Here is a 25762-nt window from a genome sequence, read left to right as displayed (position 1 = left end):
TGTAACAATTTTGAAATCTACTCACATAGTTCAGACTGTAACTTGTATCTGGTCGTATTCCTGAGTTAATGTGCAGGAAAGGACCAATCACTTTCCTGTACTTAATGTCATGACTCACATCTTGTGCTGGTTCTGATTTCAAATTAACTTCAATTGGTGTGCTGTACAACTTTGAATGTTCAATATGATATTTCTCGGCTTATCAGCAGTTACTATAACATTTCTGAGGAAATGAGGGTCAAAGTTTGTGACATACTTCAGATGTCTTTTAGTGCACAACAAGTTCAACCAAAGCGGTGGCATAGCGGAGAGCATAGCAACTCCACACTTTTGCCCTGGGTTTGAAACTTGGTTATTATTTCCCTCACCCAATGCATGTTGAAATAATGTTGTCCTTATTCATCAACTAATTGTCTGCATGCTGCATGAATTTAAAGAGAGAGAATTATTTGAAACTGCCTTGTCAATGATATTGGTGGTGTTGCCTACATGTTCTAATGTTTTTTTGGCTAAAAGAATGTGTGGAGTTGGATTGCAACCTTCCCACTTCTCTTATACGAGTCGACATACTTGGTGTATACAGCCAGTCTTCTTCTCTAGATAGGCAGCTTCTGGAATCTCTATAAACTTCTCCGAAGAATGATGCTAGTTACAGGAACCTTAAAGTATCTCTCACCACTTGTGAAATAATTTGGTACTCGAAGAATACTTTTCTATGACTATTGGTATATTTGAGCTTCAGAAGAACAAAATTCACACTTCACACATAAACATTTTACTTCTCATAAGTAACTCATATCGTCTCACATTAGAAACAGATTTAAGTCCATTTAGAAAAGAGTTGGCTTAACAACCACATTTCTACTACAAACATATCGTAAAATATGTCTTGCCTCCAAAAAGTCCAAATTAAGAGTTTTTTTCACAATTCCAAATCTCAAATGTTCATGTTATTTATAACAATGGTCACTGATATGATTAACACAGAATAAACTAGAAGTTCCATAGTTCTTCCTTGCTCTTTCACTACGACTTCCATGCATCGACTGACAAGTACTTGTGGTGCTGTTTGACCGCCGTGTCTAAAGTCTTCTCACGACAAACTTCAAACCTGCACACATAAACATGCGATGCGCAGTAGGTAGGATTCTATCATCCCACTCTCACATCTAAAATATCGTGTGTTCGAGTGGTTCTAGAATATATGGCGAAATTCTCAAAACACTACATAATTACCCCCCCCCCCCCCACCGATTGAACAAGCGATATTTTACACATAATCATTATGTACATAATATCACACAGGATAACATTTTACATTTCATAACCACATACTTTACTTCTACATGTTTATATACATTTTTTTTAACTACAATTCTTTAATCTCTTAAAAACAGGCTTCTGCTTACAGTCTTCCTAATGTTTTCTTACTCTACGTTGTTTAGACATGAGGATTTGTTCATGATTTAGTAAGCTTGACTAGTACTTAGGAATCGTGAGACTTTTTCTTTATTTCCAATTGTAAATTTCAGATGTTAATGACACTTGAGTATTCTATTTTCTGTTCTCATTCTTTGTACTAGTTTGTAGCTTGTAGGAACTCTGGACGAAATGAAAGTGTTCTTTTGATATGAAACATAATAATGCTAGTTTTGTATAGAATTCATACTTTCCAGAATAATTCCTATAAAATGTGTGAATTCTGTCACGATACTGTCCCTTTCCCCTAGGATCAGTGCCTATACCTTGCTTGTGGGTTGACCTTATGAGAGCACTTCCTCTTTCCATTCTGGTAGGTACGCCCCTTTATAAAACATTCTCATTTTTAGGCCACAGGTCATCCTGTCTCCATGTAGGTACACCTGCCCTTTATACTCAGTAAATGCTGGGTACGTCCCCCATTATCCTGTCTGAGTAGGCCTCACGGTTCACTACCCTAGTATACGTTTCTATGTATACTATAATTAAGTATTTTCTGGTAAAGCTACAAATCTACTTTGCACTTCGTATTCACATCGTAATATATCATTTAATCCCTAGAGTCCTCCTCTACTTCTCAACTTCTATACTCTTGGTAGATACTATGTCTGCCTATAATTCAAGTCCTATTATCCTAGTATTCATCAATTTTCAGAGTATTTATTATACTGACTTTTCTTAAATAAGCATCATGATTAACTCTTTGTATAAATAGACGATGTAGAACCATTATATTGTTTATATACCTACATGTGTATGTTTCCTTATGTACACATATTCTTTCCCTTACAGTACCTGGCAGTTCTCACATCACGACAGGTTTCTAGTCTGTAATTTTAATGTTTGTGTATAAATGTAATTTTGTGTGTATACAGATGTGTGTTCGTGTAGTCTGATTCTTCGGCCTTCTTATCTGAAGATAAGATGTAGGTTATTGGAAACCAGGAAGGACTTCTGCAACAGAAGTATGTGAAGATAGGTCCTCAAATGAGAAGTAAGAAAGGAAATAAACAGAAGTGGTTGCAAAGATTGAAGAAGAGAAAGAAGCCCCAAAGACAGGAAACCTTTCCCACCCCCATTCCCCAGGATCCCTACGTCGCAGGCTCTTGAGTGAGACACCAGAGGAGGTTTGGTGTTAAATAGTCTCCTACAGAACAGACATTACCACCTTCACCCTTGAGGTTCCCGAAGGAAATCTTAGCAACCCTATGGAAACGGCAAATGGTGAAGAATCAGGCACACTTGTCTGCGAGGGGTATCTGAAAGGTGTGATGTGTGTTTTGTTTTAGTCATTATTTATGTGTTCTTGTAAACCATGTTTTTATCCACAATACCCACCCCTTTCCAAAACTGATACAAATCCTCCCATTTACATCACATCTCATAAAAGATATAAAATATTCTATACAAAATAGAAAATCTATACACTACAGTATAACAGTTGTTCAAATATTCACCTGATACTATATTTTCCATAAATATAATATCCCATTCAGTTTATGTTGTCTAGATATCACTCTGTTTAAACAGTACCATCATATTACACTTTCCACTAATACAATATTCTATTCATTTTATTTCATGTCTAGAGATCACTTTCTTCCTTATTCTGTGATTCTCCTAAGTTGATGTCATATCCAGTTTTCTAGGCAATAAGATTATAGGATAGTTTAAAATTTTAGGAGTAGGTGACAGAATAGTTTAATATTTGAAGGGAATTTGGTGTGGGAAAACTATTTCGGAAGAAGCACCGAAAACAACTCAGGATCCGACAGTCACCACTCCGCCTTTCAACTCAGAACATTAACGTCCCTGTGTGATATATGACTTCGCCCGGGTCCAATGGATCTGATATTAACTTTTCTTGGGCACTGGCAGACCAGTAATTCTCTTTAAACTTCTTTTGAAAGTATCCCCACTGCAAATCAGTCACCAATTCCCTAGTTAACACAACATTAGGTGAAGATACTCTTTTTTTCTACTTCTTCCTGGATAAGTTTGACTTCTCTCCAGAGTTCGTCTATGTTCGTCCTGGTATCAGTATATTCGAAAGAAGCCATAGGCGATGCATTCCCAGATGTTATTCTCTCAGTGACTTTCCGATCTATAATTTCTTCTACCTGTTCCTCCAGACTACTTAAATTTATGATATCAGAGTTTGCTATTTTCTTTTTAAAGCTTCTTTCTACATTATCCACTCGCGTACTTACACCTGTAATCTGTGACTGAATGACAGGCATTAATTTGCTATGCTTATCAATGCCATCCCTGCTTTACCACGCTTTAGACCTTGTGAGCGTTTAAAAATTAACTTTAAGTATAATAACTAACCTAATAAAGTTCTCTTAACAATTTACACCACATTGTATTAAAACAATAAAGTTCTGTTTTACGCTCACCCGGTGTAGAATCTGGGCTGCGTCGATGAGCGGATATGTGATCAGCACTGGTGAACAGCAACTGGTGCTGGTGGCGTCAGTTGTCGGTTTCCGCGTAGACGTCGGTGAGCAGAAGTGGAAGCAGGTCAGCACCGGTGAACAGCAACTGGTGCCGGTGGCGTCAGATTCTGGTTTCTGCATCTGCGTACCCACAATGTGTGAGAACTGTATGCTCCCCACACCAGATGTTCTTAGTCATATCATTCTAAGTGTATCTCTTCTTAGTCTAATACGTTAAGATCTTCTCTACGGTTTTTCTCGTTATGGCTTTTTCACTTCTTCTCCCTTATTTACATTTACAAATTTTCTCTATCAGATATTGAAGCAGAATCCAATTCTATGAAATAGTTCTTTTGTCTTGTTATGCTCGGTTGCTATGGTCCTTATTTTCGTCTGAAAATTCCTTTTTTCCTTCAGTCCTTTCACACTGCTTGCCACATTCTAACGTTTTTTGACACGTGTGGCAAAAAATAATAATGTCTTATTTCCGTAATCTGATGATCACATATACAAACTTTATTGTAAATGTACTCATCGATTAATGATGTAGCTGATTTGAAACACAATAAGTTTCTTCGTGTTCACTTACACATATAACTTCCAGAGACCAATTAAATAAAATTTATGAGAGAGTTGGTTTAATAACCATCCCTCTTCTCACAAAATCGTAAACATATCGTAAAATATGTCTTGCCTCCAGCAAGTCCAAGATAAGAGTTATTTCACAATTCAGAATCTGAAATGTTCATGTTATTTATAACAATGGTCACTGATATGATTAACACAGAATAACCTAGAAGTTCCATAGTTCTTCCTTGCTCTTTCACTACAATTCCCACGTATCAAACGACAAGTACTTATCGGTGCCATTTGACCGCCGTGTCTACAGTCTTCTCACAACAAACTTCAAACCTGCATACACAAACATGCGACGCGCAGTAGGTAGGATTCTATCATCCCTCTCTCACATCTAAAATATTGTGTGTTTGAGACTGTACAAGGCCAAGTGGTTCTAGAATTTACGCCAAAATTCTCGAAAGACTACAGTGTTCCTGGGAATTGGGGTATAGTTGGCCAGCAAGTATATCCATTTATACCTGCAGCCTGCAAATAGGGCCTTGTATTCAACTGATACTGACTTGCCCAGCTGGAATTGTCCCTCATGGACAGAGCCATCCTTGTTCATAACTGAGCCATGGGGCAGACAGAGCAATCCTTCACTATACGGCAAAATATTCATGGATGAAGACGGAATACCAAACTGTCCATTGAGAGTGATTCCTACAATCTGTCAGTCCTGTGATAAATAGTTTCATTGGCAAATAAAACATTTCAACCAAAAACTGCAGAATTGCTCTACAACCATTGCATGCCACAGGGATACTGCAATAGACGCAACATGATAAAAGTCCACGCATTTTTTGATTTGTAATCAACTGTGAGTGCCAGTTTTTAGAAAAGTAGTTCATTATGCATGGCTCACTGCAAAATTATTGGCAATACCTTTCTGGTGTGACATTTATATTAAGAAATGTGATTGTGACACATTGCTTTCGTACGATGCTCACTGTGTTTAGAATGTCTCTGTTTTGAATATTTCTACAATTTGTATCATCCAAGGGAATGCACCAAATCTTCCTAAAGAATAAACATATGAATAAAATGTAAGAACAAAATTTTTTAAGAGTATGAGAATTTAAAATAATTGTAATCCCAGAAAATACCCCCCACACACGCACATATATATAACAGTTTTTAAACCCAGCTGTAATTTCATAATTAATATAACTCCCTTGCATTCCTTAACTTGATAAGAAAAATTGGCGTAGCAATCATTTACAGACATGTGTATATACCTTAAAAATCAGGTTTTCAATGTGGGGCACAAAAGCATGAAGTATCCAAGCCAGCCACTGTGCCAACACTTTCGTTGAACTCGTCACACATTTAAAGGCACTTCGAAAACTCGGAGCCTCGTTTCCTCAGAAATGGTCGAGTATTTACAAATAAGCTGAGATACGTATTCTTCCACTGAGCCAAGTTTCTGAGAAACTGGGTTATGACACTTACCTTGGACCCCTTGTAAGAGGCATTACATTCTTCATATAATTGTAGTAAATATTTATCCCAAGGTGATTCTTTACTTCACCCAAGTCTCTCATTAGAAATCACTTGGGTAACAGATTCTTGTTTTCTTGTATTTTCTCCTTACTTTTACAGTAGGTGTGCAGACTTTATACAGGCTCTTTATTGCTCTCTTTGCTGGTAGTCCTCTATCCACATACTTGATTATGAAAATTTTTTTGAGTTTCTTTAATTGAACCTGTTTTCTCACATGCTTACACAATATTAATTCTTCTTTTATTGAAGAAGTCATATTGCAGACCACAAAGAGAAAAGTCTATTTTCACTGATGAAATGCTGACAGAAGAATGCTAACAATCTATTATGGCATAAAACTGTCCATCATTGTAGCTGTTTCCTCTATTACAGAAGTCAAAATACTGCATTCACATTCAAGGGGGAGGGGAGTACATTTAACTGCACCACCCTGTACAACAGCTGAATCAAATGCTAGTTCACTTTCTCTTAAAGACTGTGCATACAACTTATTATGCACAGAATGAACTTTATCTCACTGCCTGTTCACATATTCAGCTACACTACAGAACTAGTCTTCTGTATAATTTTTTATGGTTTCAGGGAAAGTCATCTTAGCTTTGAGACTTTGTAATTCTCTTGGCAATGCTCATATTCATTTGATAATGGATTATTGAGGCCTTTTTTCAAGAATCTGTGTTTATTTGAAAGGCACAGCAATTGTTTTCTGTTCCTTGTCTTATGGGGATGAACAATTTCATTCCCTTCCAGTTTTGTGGGCTCTTGTAACACAGTCACAATGATCTTGAATATACAGGGTGTCTCACAGGGTACACTGCAACTTTAATGTGTTATAGCACCCAAACTAATTAAGATATTCACAACGTGTTTGGCTTATGTGACACACTATCTCACAAAGTTTTTATGCCACTCAATCAATTTCAACATGTTTGCCGTAAGTGGCATGCACAACATCCAGTCTGTGTCAAAGCTCTAGGCATATCAACTGTGGCAATGATAGCAATGATTCAGTTCTATAAATCATTGACGAGGTTGACAGGTGTTGGAAAAGGACAGTGTCTTGGTGGTCAGCCAGTTGTGGTAATGCAAACAGATCCAATGTATCAAGGTAATTGTTAGAAAGAGAGAGAGAGAAAACAAAAAAATGATCCCACAATGCAATCAACCATCATATAACACCACAAATTCCTCTCAGGCTGTCACATATCACTTCTGTCACAGTATGCAGATTGGTTGTGCCCCACATGTGAACACTGTGTTTGTTTGCCTTATCGCAAATGTGAAATGTTGCTTTGCCAGAAAATGCTAAATTGTTTAGAAAATTTCAATCCCTCTCTAAAAGGTGAAGAACTGTCATAGCAATTTCATATGCTGTGGCGTGTCATCAGATTTCAAAGCGTGTAACACTGTAAACGTTTCTGAAGGACCCAGGGCATAGTCACTCTAGGGATTTAGAGCACCTGTGATGCCCTCTAAACACACTTCTGCAGGGAACATTGAAAGCCAACAATATCTATTCTGTGTTGGCTTCACTGGTTCCAGGTCACCTGGTATGATGCTTCACATCAACGCTTCCTGCTTGCATAAAATTCATGTACAACTGGTATATCAAGATCCACAAAGTTGGTTGCTTCCTGCACCATGTCCAGAAGTTCCTTTGAACTTAAGCATCTGATCTGGTTTGAATAAACCATTCCAAAAACTGAACCTTTTTCTGAACTGTTGTCCTTATGCTTCATCCATGACAACCTAAAACACACACAAACAAAACTTTGTTGTCTGTCACATAAGCCAAAAATGATGTGAATATCTTAATTAGTTTGGGTGCTATAACATACTGAAATTTTAGTGTACCTTTCGAGACACCTTGTATGCAGAGATGGAAATGTTAAAATACAAGATCCTTAAAACAATTTCTACAAGACTTTCTTTGCTTCTTTTTCAATATAACCCAGATGGCTTTCTTCTGTAGAATGGATATTTCTTTCATTCCCCCATACTGGTCATTCCATTTTGGACATATATCTCATAAATTCCATGGTACAAGAGTGCACAAGAGGTCTTGATATGCACACTGAATTAGTTGTTTCATTATAGATATTGCTGAGCTTAGCTTATTGGAAACAGTGTTCATCTGCTGTTTCCAATTTAGCTAACTGTATATTGTTATATCAAAAACTTACCCAAAGCTAATACTTCTAGTCCTTTTTCATCAAAATATATAACTATGTGTTATTCTTTTTGTTCACTATTGAAAACCATGTAGTTTTTTTAAATGAATAATTAGCTCATTTTTCCAAGAAACATTGTGCTATTTTATTGACCAATCTGAATGTGTTTTTCTTAAGTGCCTTGAAATTGATGGCCACATTCAGTACATTGATACCATCTGCATATAGTATCTTATTTTCATTTTCATTTTCATATGCTCTTACAGTGGACTTTTTGAGAGCCATAATTGCTAAATGGAATCATGAGTATGGGGGATTTTACCACCACAGGAATGAAAAGAATATTCATACTCAGAAAAAAGCCATTTGGATTACTTTGGTGGAAAATAAACTAGTTGAAATTGTTTGAAGGATCTTGATATTTTACTCCTTTACTCAACAATGAATTCTGTTACAGATTCAGTTGCAGTTGCTGTTGCCATTGATTTCCCTTTCTGGTATCCATGATATGCTGGAGTTGTTATAATAGGTTTTTGCAGGAAAACACTTAGCCTGCTGAACATCATCATTTCTAATACAGTAGAGCATCGATTATCCGAAGTAAATGGGGGGACATGGGTGTTTGGAAAACTGGTTTGTTCGGATAATCGAACTGTACATGTTTATTTGCCAAAAAGAAGTACTGTACAGTAAATTTATTCATAAAAACAAGCATCTCTTTTAGTATTACAAAGTAACATACAAAGGCAACTACAATAGGAATATATAGTAATAATCTCATACTTGTCCCTCATAGAAAGGACAACACGTTTACATTTAAGCATTTTGTATCGTCAAGTTCACTTCTTCACGCAGAAGCACACAAGTGGTCGTAACAGAGAACAGAAGGTGACTGTTTGCACTGTGAGAAGCTCTTCTTGGGGGCGCGCAATCCTCCAAACTGCGCGGAGTGGCACGCCTCAACTCTAAGCTGGCGCAGCTCTTGATGTGAACAGCTTTGATACTGCCAGTGCCAAGCCGACAGAAGTGTGCTGATTGTTGAAACACAGCGACTGGCCGCTTGGCCAGTCAGCAGCGCCTTGTGAAGGCCGCATTAGAAGCAATGTTCCGCCAGCGGTGGCCCAGTGTGGCGACTACTGTGGGAAACTTGGTTTGGGAGCGAGGGGGATGATGTACGATAGGGTGGGAGAGTAACAGGTGCGAGCAAGTACACAGATCGGTTAAGCGGTCATTCGGTTGACCGACGTTCGGATAATCGACGCTCTACTGTACTTTTAAGAAATCTTAAAAAAATACACTCCTGGAAATTGAAATAAGAACACCGTGAATTCATTGTCCCAGGAAGGGGAAACTTTATTGACACATTCCTGGGGTCAGATACATCACATCATCACACTGACAGAACCACAGGCACATAGACACAGGCAACAGAGCATGCACAATGTCGGCACTAGTACAGTGTATATCCACCTTTCGCAGCAATGCAGGCTGCTATTCTCCCATGGAGACGATCGTAGAGATGCTGGATGTAGTCCTGTGGAACAGCTTGCCATGCCATTTCCACCTGGCACCTCAGTTGGACCAGCGTTCGTGCTGGACGTGCAGACCGCGTGAGACGACGCTTCATCCAGTCCCAAACATGCTCAATGGGGGACAGATCCGGAGATCTTGCTGGCCAGGGTAGTTGACTTACACCTTCTACAGCACGTTGGGTGGCACGGGATACATGCGGACGTGCATTGTCCTGTTGGAACAGCAAGTTCCCTTGCCGGTCTAGGAATGGTAGAACGATGGGTTCGATGACGGTTTGGATGTACCGTTCACTATTCAGTGTCCCCTCGACGATCACCAGTGGTGTACGGCCAGTGTAGGAGATCGCTCCCCACACCATGATGCCGGGTGTTGGCCCTGTGTACCTCGGTCGTATGCAGTCCTGATTGTGGCGCTCACCTGCACGGCGCCAAACACGCATACGACCATCATTGGCACCAAGGCAGAAGCGACTCTCATCGCTGAAGACGACACGTCTCCATTCGTCCCTCCATTCACGCCTGTCGCGACACCACTGGAGGCGGACTGCACGATGTTGGGGCGTGAGCGGAAGACGGCCTAACGGTGTGCGGGACCGTAGCCCAGCTTCATGGAGATGGTTGCGAATGGTCCTCGCCGATACCCCAGGAGCAACAGTGTCCCTAATTTGCTGGGAAGTGGCGATGCGGTCCCCTACGGCACTGCGTAGGATCCTACGGTCTTGGCGTGCATCCGTGCGTCGCTGCGGTCCGGTCCCAGGTCGACGGGCACGTGCACCTTCCGCCGACCACTGGCGACAACATCGATGTACTGTGGAGACCTCACGCCCCACGTGTTGAGCAATTCGGCGGTACGTCCACCCGGCCTCCCGCATGCCCACTATACGCCCTCGCTCAAAGTCCGTCAACTGCACATACGGTTCACGTCCACGCTGTCGCGGCATGCTACCAGTGTTAAAGACTGCGATGGAGCTCCGTATGCCACGGCAAACTGGCTGACACTGACGGCGGCAGTGCACAAATGCTGCGCAGCTAGCGCCATTCGACGGCCAACACCGCGGTTCCTGGTGTGTCCGCTGTGCCGTGCGTGTGATCATTGCTTGTACAGCCCTCTCGCAGTGTCCGGAGCAAGTATGGTGGGTCTGACACACCGGTGTCAATGTGTTCTTTTTTCCATTTCCAGGAGTGTATATTGGCCTGTAATTGATAGGATCATCATTCTTTTGTATTTTTTTGTGCGTAGGTACTATTTCAATTAATTAAAGTTGATCAGGAAACACTCCATGGAATGAGCAGTTGACAATGCCCCATAATGGCATAATTATTTTGGCTGCTACATGCCTGATTAGATAGTTTGACATTTCATCATGTTTAGCAGACTTCGTTGCCTTTAGCTTTTTCATAAACCTTTGCTAGCTTCTGGTTTCAAGAGCATGGAATGGTATTATCTGTGGATATAGTCTTGTGATTTCTCTGGCCATTAGTTCTGTGGTGTCACATATCACTACCACCCAATGCACATCATGCAATGGGCAGTTCTGGACTACAAACGCCCTCTGCCACTGCAATGCAGGATGGCTAGCGGCAGGCACTCAATCCACTTGCACTTGGAGCCTCAATGCTATGACACCGTCATTTGTGCTTAATACATTGAGTCTCGTCCTGGTTGCTGTTGTATGAACTGGACTCTAATTCTTGCTGCATTATTTGTAATTAGTCTTTGTACATTTGGAGACATACAAGTTAAGTAAATCTTCTGTTTACTGTGTTATTTTGTTTGCTAATCAATTTCTGTTCCCATCCAGCTTTTCTACAACAGTTGCCACACCACTCTGTAGCCACACAGGTGTGTGTATTTTTTGTTGTCGCTCTCAGTGCTCATTATATCCCAGGAGATTTTATTATGGGTTCTGAAATACGTTTTGCTTGTCTTATCAACTGTCTATACTGATTCTGGTGCTCTTTGATATTTTCAGTATTTTTGTTTTATTACTCTTAGTGCAACCCTTAGATCTATTATTACTTCCTTCATGATCCACTGCTTGTTTTAAGGAATTTTTCTTTTCCCTTTAGTTTCTGGGAAGGCTGTATTGAAGTAAGTGTTACAGATTCTTCAAAAGCACTGTTTTTTCATTTTTGTCTTTGGGCCTGAAGTGTGTCTGCCCATTTTTCTTTCCTCCACATTAGTGCAAATACGAGGGGCTATCAAAAAGTTTCAATCTGAAGGTGTTGCTGCAGCATATATGCAACATAGTGTGACTCTGATGTGGGTATACAATAACTGTCATGTTGACAAGTGATAAATGTGGCAAACTATGGCAATATTATTCCCAAATTCATCCAGACAAGACCAACGTGCCGTTATTCTTTCCTTGGTTGTCAAAGGGCAAACACCGGTACACATCAAATCAGAGAATGAAGAAAAGGAGTAGGGCAGCATGTCTGTTGACAACCACTGTTGGGGAATGCTGTGCCAAGTTCTGTGCTGGCACAAGATACCAGTTGATCTGAGAGGCTAGCCTCGCCCATTACCAACAGCAACAAGCGAGAGTCACTCAAGCGCCCACCCTATAGTCCTGATCCCTCCCCATGCAATTATCGCACTTTTGGTCCCTTAAAAAAAGGCCTTGAACAGTCAACCATTCTTGTCGGACGTGGATGTGCAACAGGCAGTTAGACTTTTTCATCCGGCAGGACATTGTGTTTTACCAAATTGGTACCTCCAACCCTGGTGCATCAGTGGGATGATTGCCTCAGTGCTCATGGCAATTTTGTCTGATTGGTATTGCAATTCTAAACTGTATGCTCTTAGAACAGAAACCTTTTGATTACTCTTTATATGTTGGTGTTTTGTTGGCTGAAAAGTTTAACATCCTTTTCTTCATTCTTGTCTTCTGATTGTGAGTTCAAGCTTCCATATACTTCACACAGCTGCCCAAAATGACCAGAAAATCCGTAGATTTTTGTTGTATATGAATTACTATTTATATTATTATATTAGTGGCAATATTAGTAAAATGATCTTGGGCTTGATAACTACAATAAATGATTGTATATTGTTAGATGTCTGTAATAATTTCTGTAGATGCTGCACTGATATTACTGGTGCATTATAAATGTCCTTTAATTGTTAGTTGTTGCACATTCTATATTGCTCTTCAGACAGTCATGTGATATGACCTTGTACAACTATAAAATAGTGCCAATGAAGAATACATTCAGAATGACTAAGTGGAGAGTAAATGAAAGTATCCGTCAAATGGTGTGTATTTACTTTTTTAGCACCCGTAACACTAATAAATCTCTTTGAATCTTAAATAGTTCATCCCTTTCTGAATGAGCTTCCCACATTTTGCTATCATTCTTAGTAGTTTGTTTTTCTTCTTCAACTGTCGTTCATGCTTTTGTATTCTACCAACATGAAGAGATTTTCAGATTCCTGGGTACCTATCTCTTCTTTGATGACCTTAATTCATTACATCTGCAACTGCCCAATTCCCATTTGTCCTTTGCTCTGACATTCCATATTAACTGCAAAAAGTTACAGTTTTTTAACAATTAATATTCAAGTAAGGTATAGTATATTTAAACCTTAGTGGTTTTTGTTAGTCATAGTTCAAATTTAAACATGCATAGTGTTCTACAGATTTCTCAGAAGAAATATCAGCCAGTAATACACACATCCACAAACATCTGAAGGGAAGTTGCTAAATTTATTTATGCACAGTGAGTTCAATGTGACAGTCTTATGTAACATGTGCATGTGATAGTATTGATCCCACATTTTGCTAACTTTCCATTACAATACAAATTTCCATCACTGTCAACTAGCATAACATCTGTGTCAAGCACTGAGATACCAAAGAAATACAAAGCTGTAGAGAACAACATAAACAAGAATGGAAAGAGGGACTGATGGAATATTGTTTCTGAAAGAGTCACAATTGCTATAGAATGACTAAAATGCTATATGCAATCTTGAAATTTTCATATCAGTCTTTCAATTATCATGATGCACAACTTTTTCATAAGTGATTACATTTTTTGTGCATAAGTAGTACAGTCACCATACTTAGTCACATGTTACATTATATCTAAAATTCTTACATCCTTTTTTTTTTTTTTTTAAATATATTTGTAAGTGACTTGGGTATATTACTGTGATATAGAATATGTCTCGTCCTTGCATCACCTCCTCAAAGTATTTTCTTCTTTTCTGCATTTTTCTCTAATTTTCTGTCTCCGTATGTCACATGCATCCACAAATTTTTGCACATCCATAAGTCTAAGTCCCATATTCTGAAAATTATACTGGAATCTTTTCTTAAGAAATTGTGAACAAAATTTATACATTCAATACGTTTTGTGATAAATCTGTGTCACTGTTTGTAAGTATCTTTGCAAACAAAATTAATGATTAATTACATTAAAAAGGCATTTAGGAAGCCACAATGCAGTAAACAGATAAAAAAATACATTGAAAATTATGCAAATTAACAGAGAAATTTCATTTATTAGAAAAAATTCTATATTATATGTGTCTGTTCTTTCGAACATGTCTGAAAGAAGAGACACTATGAAATACTGACATCAACCACAAGAGAGCATTTAAATACTTCAATGGCGCCAAGCAAAAATTTTTGCCGGACTGGAACTCGAACCCGGAATTCCTGCTTTGCACCAACAGTCACCTTAACCACCTCAGTGATCTGAACTCGCTTTCCACCCAACACACATTCCCAAATTGTCGCACACTACTTCTCTAGTGCCCCCTGTCCACCATACTCATCGCTCTCAGCATTTAGCATGGTTCCAGCAAGAGGTCAGACCTAGGGTGCAGCCACACATTGTAGATACACGCAAGTTGGGAATTTGGGTTGGGTGGGAAGTGTGTTCAAATGGTCAAGACAGTTAAGGTGATCGCTCGTGCAAAGCAGGAAATTCGGATGGTCGAGCACACATTTTCACTTGTAACCACTGAATTATTTCAATGCCACATGGCTGATGTCAGTTTTCCCTTTCACCAAAGAAAAAAAAAATGCTGTTATAATTGCACACTGCAAATATAGGTACTGGGAGATGAAGAAGCATGCACAGGATAGAGTAGCATGGAGAGCTGCATCAAACCAGTCTGAGGACTGAAGACCACAACAACAACAACTGCAAATATTACTTAATTATCTTTTAAAATGTATTAAAAGAACAGCAATTTTCACACTTAATCAGAATTTCAGGCAAAAGTGTTAAATTCATGTGGAATGTACTGATATGATAAAAGAGGAAAATCGATCACAGTCATTACTGTCATTATCAAACTGGAAGAGCATGTCATAAATTGTCACTCACAGAATGCAAATATGTTTAACAATCTTTTCTGATATACAAAAAAAGTGATCACATTGCCCAGAAAAAAAGTTAAGTACAATAAAATTTAATCAAATCTTACCTACTATCTTTTCTAACTTAAAGAAAATTATACGTTCTCTCTTAAAGAAAGTGTCACTCAGTTTTAATAGCATTTTCAGTACATCACTCAGGCATTTTTCTTGCATAATGTGGTATGTTCTAACTGTGATGTACGATCTGATTTTTATTGATCACAGAAATCCTGTTGTGTGTTGTTACACATGGCTATGGGACAACTCACAATTACAATTTGTACAAACATTAAATTTAATTTGGATTGACATTCAGAAATTCTTCTATAGTGCAGAAGCAGTTCTTCTGAAGTAACATTTTCATGTTTGCTATGAATCCTTCTCTATGCAACTTTAAGCTTTTGCGTAGCTTGACATATAAAACAACTCCCATGTGCCATGCATGCTGATAAATTTGTTACCAGTAGGTTCGATCAACATATGAGTTTTACAGTGATACCTTGTGAACTCAAAGGAAATTCCTGGAGGAAAGATGAGATTCTTTTTGTGAAACATTGTTGGGAAAGTTCGGAGAAAAGGCATTTGACTGTAGAATGATTCTACTACCACCAACATACATTTTGCATAAGAACTATGCAGTCAAGATAAGAGAAATTAGGTCTTGTAAAGAGGCATCAAGGCCACTGTTTTTCCCTCACTTCATTTCCGAATGGAATAAGAAGGGAAATGACTAGTAGTGGTACACAGTACTACTGTACACCTTAGGGTTGCTTGCGGAGTGTGTATGTAGGTTTAGATGGTGGGTGACTATGTTTTTTAATATGTACATTTTCATTAATAAAACAATTTCTAATGAATATTAACACAAGACACTGGCAGGATATTGAGTGCCAGAAGTAGATTTTTAGTGTTGAGGAGAGAGGCACTTGTCTTTCTATCTTAGTTATTCCAGTCCGTATCATAAATATCTCTTTGTGTGAGGTGCCCCAAAATGAAGTCCTAGTGGGTATGGAGAGTACAAGTGAAGAGTATGTGCATTTTTAGTGTTTTCATGCCAAAGACTTTACACAGGACATTAAATGCATGGCACAAACTGATCAGTCAATTTACTAACATTTTTTATGTCTGTTCCATTGTAGTGTTATCTATTCACACACATGAATTTCATGGTTATCTCTAGTCAGAAGCTCCATTTCATATTTGATGTCATCTACCCTTGATGAAATTATAATTATGGCCAAAAATTTATGTGCACAGTTTTGTCCATTTTCAGTAACATTTTGTTGTATTTAACCAATTTACTGGCTTGGATTTTGTATTGGAGAGTGTGTTATTGAGTTCATTAGCATAGAGATTAGAATACATTATATTGGTGTAAGCAAACTTAATTAGTAAACATTTTCAAATGCTTTGGGGCAGATCATTGATAAATATAATAAAAACACATGAACCAAGTGTGGAACCTTGAGGAATACCTTGTCTTACGACTTGCTCCTTTCATTATATGCTTCCAAATTTTATCAAAGTGATTAAGCTTTTTGTACTTTATCTGTGATATATGATCTAAGCCAATGATTGCAGTTTCCTCTTATTTCATTATGGATGAACATCCATTATTAATTCATGGTTAACAAGATCAACAGCCTTTATGAGATCAAGGAATACTCCTGATGTTGAGTGATTTCTGTCACTGAATACACTGTAAACTACAACTAGAAATGAATATCCTCACACATCCAGCCCATGTTAGAACATTTTTCCAAAAAGGTTAAAGCAAGCAGTTGTTAAATATCTAAAGAATAAAGACAATGGGCAGAAGTCATGAGAGCCTTTCAAGATAGGGATTTAGTGCAGCATTGCACAAATATGGAAAATAATCACTATAGTATTCATGTGGAGTGGCCTAGGGAAAATGCGTCAAACCAAAATAAATGTAATCATATGGAGATTTGCATCCTACTACTTCAAAGTAAGAGCGCAATATCTCCTCCATTATTCCATTTTGTTTAGTCTTGACTGCGCAATTCAATATTTACAATATTACAACAGTTTTTCTTAATGGACAATTCTTTAAACAAGGGAATTAACACAAAACCTTGAATGGATTTTGGAGTAAAATTACACAGTCTGAGAAGACTGGAGTTAAAATTCCCATCCAGCCACTGAATTTAGGTTTTCAATGCTTTTACTTAATGAATCACAGTGAAAGCCAATTCAGATCACTTTTGATAGCTAGAACACCATCGTATTTCCTAGTTCTGCTAAACGGGAAAAATAAGGAAGAACAGCAGTAACTTCAAAGTGTTCAAAACAAGCCCATACATCGAATTTTCCTCTATCAGTGACCTGGTATGAGTACAGAAACTAAATTCAAAGACTGCATATAGAATATCTTCATGAAAACCAAGCAACTTGTTTTTGTTTACTAAAAACCTTCAGTAGTGAGAAAACAGTTAAGGGTGTTTACGTTGCCTACTTTCATTCTCATTTTAAATAGGAGGTAATATGTAAGGGAAAGTCAAAAGCAGCTATCAGTACTTAGAGAGAACAGAAAACAGAAGATCAGAATAATCAGAGGACACAAATCTAGAGATTTGTGTATCAACTTTGTTCACACTCTTTTATTCTTTAAAATAACTGTAATAAGGCTGCAACAATATTGTGATATTCATTACCACAAACAGCAGGCATAATAAAAACTCACATTTGATTGAGATAATCATTTTTCTGTGTCAGAAAGGTACTTTCCATATGTGAGTACAACTTCATAACAAACATTCCACGCATATACAAAGCATTTCAGAGATGGACATCTTTAGTGCCATATTTACAGCATCAGTGTTCTTATTCCATTCATGAATGCTGAACATATGAAAGTTCATATGGATAGAGAGAGCTCTAATTAATGCAGACTGATGAGGTGGCAAGGAAAGGGGGGGAAAGGGGATGCAGTGGAGGATTCCGCCTGGGATTTCCTCCAGTCCACTTTCAGCTCTTTTGTATGTCAAGTCTGCTGCAGCCACAACATTTCTTAGTGTAGTACGTATATGTACAGTAACCAAGACTGGTTTTGTAGAAGGAAACATTCCACGTGGGAAAAAATATATCTAAAAACAAAGATGATGTGACTTACCAAACGAAAGCGCTGGCACGTCGATAGACGCACAAACAAACACATACACACAAAATTCAAGCTTTCACAACAAACTGTTGCCTCATCAGGAAAGAGGGAAGGAGAGGGAAAGACGAAAGGATGTGGGTTTTAAGGGAGAGGGTAAGGAGTCATTCCAATCCCGGGAGCGGAAAGACTTACCTTAGGGGGAAAAAAGGACGGGTATACACTCGCACACACACACATATCCATCCACACACACACACACACACACACACACACACACACACACACACACACACACACACACACACACATATATATAACTACTACTTGATGTCTGCTTGTGTCTGTATATGTGTGGATGGATATGTGTGGATGGATATGTGTGTGTGCGAGTGTATACCCGTCCTTTTTTCCCCCTAAGGTAAGTCTTTCCACTCCCGGGATTGGAATGACTCCTTACCCTCTCCCTTAAAACCCACATCCTTTTGTCTTTCCCTCTCCTTCCCTATTTCCTGACGAGGCAACCGTTGGTTGCGAAAGCTAGAATTTTGTGTGTATGTTTGTGTGATTATCGACCTGCCAGTGCTTTCGTTTGGTAAGTCACACCATCTTTGTTTTTATATATGTGTGTGTGTGTGTGTGTGTGCGTGTGTGTGTGTGAGAGAGAGAGAGAGAGAGAGAGAGAGAGAGAGAGAGAGAGAGAGAGAGAGAGAGAGAAAGAGAGAGAGAGGTTCTGGGTTTGAGGGGATGCGGAAGTGGCTCTTGTTATTTGCTTCTGTACCCGGTCGGGAGGGTAGTTGCGGGATGTGAAAGCTGTTTTCAGGTTGTTGGTGTAATGGTTCAGGGATTCAGGACTGGAGCAGATTCGTTTGCCACGAAGGCCTAGGCTGTAGGGAAGGGACTTACCAAACGGGAAAGCGCTGGTAGATAGGCACAATAAAAAACACACAAACACACACACAAAATTTCGAGCTTTCGCAACCCCCGGTTGCTTCGTCAGGAAAGAGGGAAGGAGAGGGAAAGATGAAAGGATGTGGGTTTTAAGGGAGAGGGTAAGGAGTCATTCCAATCCTGGGAGTGGAAAGACTTACCTTAGGGGAAAAAAAGGACAGGTATACACTCGCGCACACACACACCCATCCATCCACACATATACAGACACAAGTAGACATATTTAAAGACAAAGAGTTTGGGCAGAGAAGTCAGTCGAGGTGGAAGTGCAGAGGCAAAGATGTTGTTGAATGGCAGGTGAGGTATGAGTGGCGGCAACTTGAAATTAGCGGAGATTGAGGCCTGGTGGATAACGGGAAGAGAGGATGTATTGAAGGGCAAGTTCCCATCTCCGGAGTTCGGATACGTTGGTGTTAGTGGGAATTATCCAGATAACCCGGACGGTGTAACACTGGGCCAAGATGTGCTGGCTGTGCACCAAGGCATGTTTAGCCACAGCGTGATCCTCATTACCAACAAACACTGTCTGCCTGTGTCCATTCATGCGAATGGACAGTTTGTTGCTGGTCATTCCCACATAGAAAGCATCACAGTGCAGGCAGGTCAGTTGGTAAATCACGTGGGTGCTTTCACACGTGGCTCTGCCTTTGATCGTGTACAACTTCCGGGTTACAGGACTGGAGTAGGTGGTGGTGGGAGGGTGCATGGGACAGGTTTTACACCGGGGGCGGTTACAAGAGTAGGAGCCAGAGGGTAGGGAAGGTGGTTTGGGGATTTCATAGGGATGAACCAAGAGGTTACGAAGGTTAGGTGGACGGCGGAAAGACACTCTTGGTGGAGTGGGGAGGATATCATGAACGATTGATCTCATTTCGGGGAAGGATTTGAGGAAGTCGTATCCCTGCTGGAGAGCCACATTCAGAGTCTGGTCCAGTCCCGGAAAGTATCCTGTCACAAGTGGGGCACTTTTGGGGTTCTTCTGTGAGAGGTTCTGGGTTTGAGGGGATGAGGAAGTGGCTCTGGTTATTTGCTTCTGTACCAGGTCGGGAGGGTAGTTGCGGGATGCGAAGGCTGTTTTCAGGTTGTTGGTGTAATGGTTCAGGGATTCAGGACTGGAGCAGATTCGTTTGCCACGAAGGCCTAGGCTGTAGGGAAGGGACCGTTTGATATGGAATGGGTGGCAGCTGTCATAATGGAGGTACTGTTGCTTGTTGGTGGGTTTGATGTGGACGGATGTGTGAAGCTGGCCATTGGACAGATGGAGGTCAACATCAAGGAAAGTGGCATGCGCTTTGGAGTAGGACCAGGTGAATAAGATGGAACCAAAGGAATTGAGGTTGGAGAGGAAATTCTGGAGTTCTTCTTCACTGTGAGTCCAGATCATGAAGATGTCATCAATAAATCTGTACCACACTTTGGGTTGGCAGGCTTGGGTAACCAAGAAGGCTTCCTCTAAGCGACCCATAAATAGGTTGATATACGAGGGGGCCATCCTGGTACCCATGGCTGTTCTCTTTAATTGTTGGTATGTCTGGCCTTCAAAAGTGAAGAAGTTGTGAGTCAGGATGAAGCTGGCTAAGGTGATGAGGAAAGAGGTTTTAGGGAGGGTGGCAGGTGATCGATGTGAAAGGAAGTGCTCAATTGCAGCGAGGCCCTGGACATCCGGGATATTTGTGTATAGGGAAGTGGCATCAATGGTTACAAGGATGGTTTTTGGGGGTAACAGACTGGGTAAGGATTCCAGGCATTCGAGAAAGTGGTTGGTGTCTTTGATGAAGGATGGGAGACTGCATGTAATGGGTTGAAGGTGTTGATCTACGTAGGCAGAGATACGTTCTGTGGGGGCTTGGTAACCAGCTACAATGGGGCGGCCGGGATGTTTGGGTTTGTGAATTTTAGGAAGTAGGTAGAAGGTAGGAGTGCGAGGTGTCTGTGGGGTCAGGAGGTTGATGGAGTCAGGTGAAAGGTTTTGTAGGGGGCCTAAGGTTCTGAGGATTCCCTGAAGCTCCGCCTGGACGTCAGGAATGGGATTACCTTGGCAAACTTTGTATGTAGTGTTGTCTGAAAGCTGCCGCAGTCCCTCAGCCACATACTCCCGACGATCAAGTACCACGGTCTTGGAACCCTTGTCAGCCGGAAGAATGATGATGGATCGGTCAGCTTTCAGATCACGGATAGCCTGGGCTTCGGCTGTGGTGATGTTGGGAGTAGGATTAAGGTTTTTCAAGAAAGATTGAGAGGCAAGGCTGGAAGTGAGGAATTCCTGGAAGGTTTGGAGGGCGTGATTTTGAGGAAGAGGAGGTGGGTCCCGCTGTGACGGAGGACGGAACTGTTCCAGGCATGGTTCAATTTGGATAGTGTCTTGGGGAGTTGGATCATTAGGAGTGGGATCAGGATTATTTTTCTTCGTGGCAAAGTGATATTTCCAGCAGAGACTACGAGTGTATGACAGTAAATCTTTGACAAGGGCAGTTTGGTTGAATCTGGGAGTGGGGCTGAAGGTGAGGCCTTTGGATAGGACAGAGGTTTCGGATTGGGAGAGAGGTTTGGAGGAAAGGTTAACTACTGAATTGGGGTGTTGTCGTTCCACATTGTGTTGGCTAGAATTTTGAGGTGTTGGGGGCAGTGGAGCTGGAAGTGGGAGATTGAGTAGATGGGAGAGACTGGGTCTGTGTGCAATGAGAGGAGGTTGAGGTTTGTTGGAAAGGTTGTGGAGGGTGAGTGAGTTGCCTTTCCGGAGGTGGGAAACCAGGAGATTGGATAGTTTTTTGAGGTGGAGGGTGGCATGCTGTTCTAATTTGCGGTTGGCCTGTATGAGGATGCTATGAACAGCCGGTGTGGATGTGGGAGAGGAAAGACTGAGGACTTTGATTAGGGATAGGAGTTGACGGGTGTGTTCATTGGCTGAGTCGATGTATAGGTGAAGGATTAGGCGGGTGAGGGCTATGGATCGTGCAGTTTGGAACTGGTATAGGGACTGATGGAAAGAAGGGTTGCAGCCAGAGATGGGAACTTTAAGTATGAGGCCTTTGGGGGTAATGCCAAATGTGAGACAAGCCTGAGTAAATAAAATATGGGAGCATAATCTGGCTAGGGTGAAGGCATGTTTGCGGAGGGAATGTAAATAAAATTTAAGGGGGTCGTTGTAGGGATGGTGTGAGGTTGACATGGTATTAGAAGGGGGAAAGGGTAACATGAGACTAAAGTGAAAATAAAAAAATAAAAGAATAAAAAATAAAAAAATAAAAGTATATAGGGAGAGAGAAATGTGTGAAAAAAGTCGAAAAAGTGTTGGTTTGAGATGAGCTATGTTGATCCTGTGCTGAACATAGGTTGGGGAACAATGATGGGTACAAAGGTTAGGTAGTTGTGTTGCCTCCAAAACACGTTGAATGTTGGGGAAATTCAGGAAAATTTCGAAAAAACTGCGTGTAAATGTATTCAAAGGACTGGTTATGTGCTGGCAGATTATGAAAATGAGGCTAACAATTGTCTGACGAAGAAATAATAACATTTAAACCTGTGGGAAGCTGCTAAAAAGTGATCGGTTACGTGGGAAAAAACGGGAATGGAAATAAAACGAAAGTTGTTGGAAATAGCAGAAAAGGTTGTTTAATGGGTGAAAGGAACTGAAGCTGTGAAATAGTATTCACGAGTTTACACGAAATGTTTGTAAACTGGGAACAGTGGATTTCATAGCAGCGGTAATGTTGAAAGCGTTAAAAATTTTTAGGTTATGGTTTGGAAGTAAATTACGTATGTTAAGGCAGGATAAAATGTATGGTAGTTTACGGAAAAAGGGAAGATGAATACAAAGTGAAACTACTGGTACAAACAAAAAGAGAAAGTAAGATGACAGAAAAGATTTAGAAATGCAACAGTGACAATAACAAATGTAATTGTTGGGTTCAAATTAATGATATAAATAAAATAGAAAGAAACATTCCACATGGCAAAAATATATTAAAACAGAGATTCAATGACTTACCGAACGGGAAAGCGCTGTTAGATAGGAACAATAAAAAACACACACACACACACACAAAATTTCGAGCTTTCGCAACCCCCGGTTGCTTCATCAGGAAAGAGGGGGAGGGGAAGGAGAGGGAAAGATGAAAGGATGTGGGTTTTAAGGGAGAGGGTAAGGAGTCATTCCAATCCCGGGAGCGGAAAGACTTACCTTAGGGGGAAAAAAGGGCAGGTATACACTCGCGCACACACACACATATCCATCCGCACATACACAGACACAAGCAGACATTTGTAAAGGCAAAAGCTTGGCAACTTGAAATTAGCGGAGATTGAGACCTGGTGGGTAACGAGAAGAGATGATATATTGAAGAGCAAGTTCCCATCTCCGAAGTTCGGAAAGGTTGGTGTTAGTGGGAAGTATCCAGATAACCCAGACGGTGTAACACTGTGCCAAGATGTGCTGGCCGTGCACCAAGGCATGTTTAGCCACAGGGTGATCCTCATTACCAACAAACACTGTCTGCCTGTGTCCATTCATGCGAATGGACAGTTTGTTGCTGGTCATTCCCACATAGAATGCGTCACAGTGTAGGCAGGTCAGTTGGTAAATCACGTGGGTGCTTTCACACGTGGCTTTGCCTTTGATCGTGTACACCTTCCGGGTTACAGGACTGGAGTAGGTGGTGGTGGGAGGGTGCAGGGGACAGGTTTTACACCGGGGGCGGTTACAAGGGTAGGAGCCAGAGGGTAGGGAAGGTGGTTTGGGGATTTCATAGAGATGAACTAACAGGTTACGAAGGTTAGGTGGACGGCGGAAAGACACTCTTGGTGGTGTGGGGAGGATTTCATGAAGGATGGATCTCATTTCAGGGCAGGATTTGAGGAAGTCGTATCCCTGCTGGAGAGCCACATTCAGAGTCTGATCCAGTCCCGGAAAGTATCCTGTCACAAGTGGGGCACTTTTGTGCTTCTTCTGTGGGAGGTTCTGGGTTTGAGGGGATAAGGAAGTGGCTCTGGTTATTTGCTTCTGTACCAGGTCGGGAGGGTAGTTGCGGGATGCGAAAGTTGTTGCCAGGTTGTTGGTGTAATGGATCAGAGATTCCGGACTGGAGCAGATTCGTTTGCCACGAAGACCTAGGCTGTAGGGAAGGGACCGTTTGATGTGGAATGGGTGGCAGCTGTCATAATGGAGGTACTGTTGCTTGTTGGTGGGTTTGATGTGGACGGACGTGTGAAGCTGACCATTGGACAGATGGAGATCAACGTCAAGGAAAGTGGCGTGGGATTTGGAGTATGACCAGGTGAATCTGATGGAACCGAAGGATTTGAGGTTGGAGAGGAAATTCTGGAGTTCGTCTTCACTGTGAGTCCAGATCATGAAGATGACATCAAAAAATCTGTACAAAACTTTGGGTTGGCAGGCCTGGGTAACCAAGAAGGCTTCCTCTAAGCGACCCATGAATAGGTTGGCGTACGAGGGGGCCATCCTGGTACCCATAGCTGTTCCCTTTAATTGTTGGTATGTCTGGCCTTCAAAAGTGAAGAAGTTGTGGGTCAGGATGAAGCTGGCTAAGGTAATGAGGAAAGAGGTTTTAGGTAGGGTGGCAGGTGATTGGCGTGAAAGGAAGCGCTCCATCGCATGAATGGACACAGGCAGACAGGATCACCCTGTGGCTAAACATGCCTTGGTGCACGGCCAGCACATCTTGGCACAGTGTTACACCGTCTGGGTTATCTGGATACTTCCCACTAACACCAACCTTTCCGAACTCCGGAGATGGGAACTTGCTCTTCAATATATCCTCTCTTCCCGTTACCCACCAGGCCTCTATCTCCGCTAATTTCAAGTTGCTGCCTCACCTGTCGTTCAACAATATCTTTGCCTCCGCACTTCCGCCTCGACTGACATCTCTGCCCAAACTCCTTGTCTTTGAATATATCTGCTTGTGTCTGTATATGTGTGGATGGATAAATGTGTGTGTCCCCCTAAGGTAAGTCTTTCCGCTCCCGGGACTGGAATGACTCCTTACCCTCTCCCTTAAAACCTACATCCTTTCGTCTTTCCCTCTCCTTCCCTCTTTCCTGACGAAGCCACCATTGGTTGTGAAAGCTAGAATTTTGTGTGTATGTTTGTGTTTGTTGGTGTGTCTATCGACCTGCCAGTGGTTTTGTTTGGTAAGTCACATCATCTTTGTTTTTAGATATATTTTCCCACGTGGAATGTTTCCCTCTATTATTTTCATATCATTAATTGGAACCCAACAATTACGTTTGTTATTGTCACTGTTGCATTTCGAAATCTTTTCTATCATCTTATTTTCTCTTTCTGTTTTTGCCAGTAGTTTCACTTTGTATTCACCTTCTCCTTTTTACCGTAATCTACTATACAATTTTACCCCGTCTCTATATACTCAATAATACGTAACCCACTTCCAAACCATAACCAAAAAAATTTTTTTCCACTTTCAACACTACCGCTGCTATAAAATCCACCGTTTCTAGTTCACAAACAGTTCCTTTCACCTATTAAACAACAATTTCGGCTAGTTCTAATAACTTTCGCTTTATTTCCATTTCCGTTTTTCCCACATCACTGATAATTTTT

The 25762-nt window shown here is 40.7% G+C and overlaps 1 long non-coding RNA gene across 2 annotated transcripts in view; it reads right to left on the bottom strand.

The window, feature by feature from the left end:
• Positions 1-706: 706 nt before the first annotated feature.
• The window catches only part of LOC126237159 (uncharacterized), a 132647-nt gene continuing 107591 nt past the window's right edge, over positions 707-25762 (bottom strand). For both annotated transcript variants that reach the window (XR_007545043.1, XR_007545044.1), the window contains exons 2-3: positions 3879-4058; positions 707-1111 (exon numbers count right to left, since the gene is read on the bottom strand). This is a non-coding gene — a long non-coding RNA (uncharacterized LOC126237159). The remainder of the gene's footprint in view (positions 1112-3878; positions 4059-25762) is intronic.

This window comes from Schistocerca nitens, chromosome 2 (genome assembly GCF_023898315.1).
Source record: "Schistocerca nitens isolate TAMUIC-IGC-003100 chromosome 2, iqSchNite1.1, whole genome shotgun sequence".
NCBI lineage: Eukaryota > Metazoa > Arthropoda > Insecta > Orthoptera > Acrididae > Schistocerca > Schistocerca nitens.
This window is presented reverse-complemented; position numbering and strand designations above follow the sequence as displayed.